We start from the raw sequence: 2,794 nt of genomic DNA on the forward strand, positions 1-2,794 counted from the left end.
GCCCCAGCTCAGATTGATTCAGGTGCCCCAACACGTAGCCAGGGTTGAGAACCGCTCACTCAGGTGGGCTGTGGTAGGGTTCTGGATTTTATTCTGAGATAGGAAGCCACTGGCCTCTGTTTTTGAAGGCTCAGAGAGTCAAATAGGAGGTGTCAGCCCCTATGACGAGGGTGTCAGGGCAGGGAGAGGAAGGATCCCCCAGGCGGTGGTAGAGCAGCAGCAGGTGCCATGGGAAGGGAGAAGGGAAGTACCTGCTCTCCTGTGTTGCTGTGAGAGGAACTGTCATCCTAACCCCAGGGAGGGCCACAGGGGCTCTAGCATTAGGTAACCTGCGTGGCCGCACAGGGAGTAAGGTGGACTGTTAGAATTCCAACCCAGGGCTGCCTACCTGAGCAGCTGCCTCCCGGCAGGTGTAGCCTCTGACATGGACGCTCCACCTCACTCGTTTGAATGGAGGATGGGTGTCTGGTTTCCAGGGACTAGGAAATCCTTGCCTTCTGGTCACCTAAAAGCACTGTATGACAGGCGGCCAGTAGGTACCTGGGGGTTGGGCAAAAGTCACTATCCCCCACCCCACCAGGTGCCCCCTGCCATCACTCAGCCCCTCTTCTGGACCCTCAGAACTTCCCACCATTTGCCAACTAAAGGCATCATTGGGCACCGGGGCTCTGCTCCCACCCCAGCTGTGGCGGCCGGGTGGCTGGCATCATTGCTGATGGTCAGTGCCCAGACTCTAGGCGAGTGTGTGCCAATTCTCCTACACAGGATGGCGGGGCCAAGGGCAGCTCTGATGAGATGGCAGATGCCACTTGGCCACTCCTACTTCCTCCCTTGTTTTCTCCCCTCCCTTCTCCTGCTTCTTTTTCCTTCTCTCAGTGCCCCTTGGGGCACTAGGTATTACTCAGTGGGTGCCCAGAGTAACAATAATCTGACGCAGCCTCTTTTCTAAGGAAGAAGGAGATGTTGCAGCCTCCCTCTTCAATCAACCCAAGCCTCCAGTCCCTGAGACATGATCTGAAAGCCAAGCATCAACCCTTGCTCCTGCACCCCCAGGTCCTTCTCATTGATGTAACGCAAACATGGAGAGCCATGTCATGGACAGGGCGTGGCAGGGAGGATCACGGCTGCCCTCCTGCATGAGGTCAGCACTCCAGTTTGCCCCTTTCTGGGCTAGAAGCTTCTAGCCCAGTTCCTTATCTTCCTGTCTCTGCCAGAGCTCCTCCCTCCTTAATTCACTCATTATCCATCAGATGGTTTCAGACTCTGTGCCAGGCTCTGTTTTCAGTACCCAGGATACAAACTTGACCCTGACTTAGACCCCACTCCCAGGAGCTCAGCGTCTCAGAGGCGGCTAGGATGTAATCTTTTCTTCCTCTTAGCTTCTTAAGATCTCAGCTACTTGGGAGAAAGACAGTTGTCCATTAGTCATTCTATTAAAATTTGCCAAGGGTTTTTTTTTTTTTTTTTTTTTTTTAATTTCAAGAACAATAAAAATGTTTAATGCCCTCGTGTTTTCCCTGGAGGAGTGATTGACTAAGTCCTAGGTTCCTGGGGAGAAGGAATCTTGCACAACCAGGGAAATAACACAGAGGCTCCAAAATCACACACACTTGGATTCAAATCCAAACTCTATGGCTTGCAAGCTGTAGAGAATGCTTGGGAATGTTCCTTAACTGTTCCATGCCTCAGTTTTCCTCTCTGTAAAATGGAGATAGTGATAACGCCTATTTCACAAGGTCGTGAGGATTTAAGAATGAATATTTAGGCCAGGCCTCGTGGTTCACGCTTGTAATCCCAGCAATTTGGGAGGCTGAGGCGGGTGGATCTCTTGAGACCAGGAGTTCGAGACTAACCTGGCCAACATAGTGAAGCCCCGTCTTTACTAAAAATACAAAAATTATCCAGGCATGGTGGTGCATGCCTGTAATCCCAGCTACTTGGGAGGCTGAGACAAGAGAATCGTTTGAATCCAGGAGGTGGAGGTTGCAGTGAGCCAAGACCACGCCACTACACTCCAGCCTAGGCGACAGAGTGAGACCTTATCTAAAAAATAAATAAATAAATAAAAATAAATTTTAAAAAGGCCCAGAGTGCTGGACTAGTGGAGCTTCACATCCTCACTCTGCACACCCCCACCCACTTCTCCATCAGCAGGAATTCCAGCTCCCTCCCTCCCCAGGGATCACAGTCCTGGAAGTAAAATGGAAGATCATATGCTTTTTTTTTTTTTTTTTTTTGCATTCTTCACTCTTGATAAGATCTCAATCAGCAAGAATGTATAAAGAACATCCTACTTAAAAGATTTTGCGAGACTTTTAAAAAGATGACCTCAGCCCAGAGTTTTGTTTCCGTGGCAGCTTTAAATGTAGCTGGGGAAGTAAACATGGAAAGAGAATTTATGATAAAAGGCATTGTTGGGTCAGGTGTCACTCACAGTGGATCCGCTGCCTTTTGAGGTAGTAAGCACTTTGTCCCCCAGACTGGGAAACCACTTGGGAATTCCAGGGGCACCACTGCCTGTGGTGCACCTTGCCAGCTTCCTGAGGAGGCAGCAGCAGATCTGCACCTGGCCTGACCCTATTCGTTGCATCTCTCTTTTTTGCTGTGCAGAGTAGCAAGGTGTAACTGGCAGATGAGATACAGTCCTCAGAGAAGCCAAAGGAATGTTGCAAAGCATGATTCTGGGCTTGCAAACACCCTTCTCCTTGGATTCCAGAATGCCAGGGGCATCTTCTCAGCCCTGTCACTGGCTTTGAGGCCAGACTTGGCCTTTCAGGACCTAAGACTGATTCTG

At 50.1% G+C, this 2,794-nt stretch overlaps 1 long non-coding RNA gene across 4 annotated transcripts in view; it reads right to left on the reverse strand.

The window, feature by feature from the left end:
- LOC108302059 overlaps nucleotides 1-2,794 on the reverse strand; it is a 52,077-nt gene that overhangs the window by 17,906 nt on the left and 31,377 nt on the right. For 3 of the 4 annotated variants that reach the window (XR_001824177.2, XR_005199647.1, XR_001824176.2), the window contains exons 2-4: nucleotides 2,137-2,190; nucleotides 1,302-1,395; nucleotides 389-514 (exon numbers count right to left, since the gene is read on the reverse strand). This is a non-coding gene — a long non-coding RNA (uncharacterized LOC108302059). Of the gene's footprint in view, nucleotides 1-388; nucleotides 515-1,301; nucleotides 1,399-2,136; nucleotides 2,191-2,794 lie in introns of all 4 variants that reach the window. The other variant, XR_001824179.2, reaches the window with a different exon arrangement.

Source organism: Cebus imitator, unplaced genomic scaffold (genome assembly GCF_001604975.1).
Source record: "Cebus imitator isolate Cc_AM_T3 unplaced genomic scaffold, Cebus_imitator-1.0 Scaffold38, whole genome shotgun sequence".
Classification (NCBI taxonomy): domain Eukaryota; kingdom Metazoa; phylum Chordata; class Mammalia; order Primates; family Cebidae; genus Cebus; species Cebus imitator.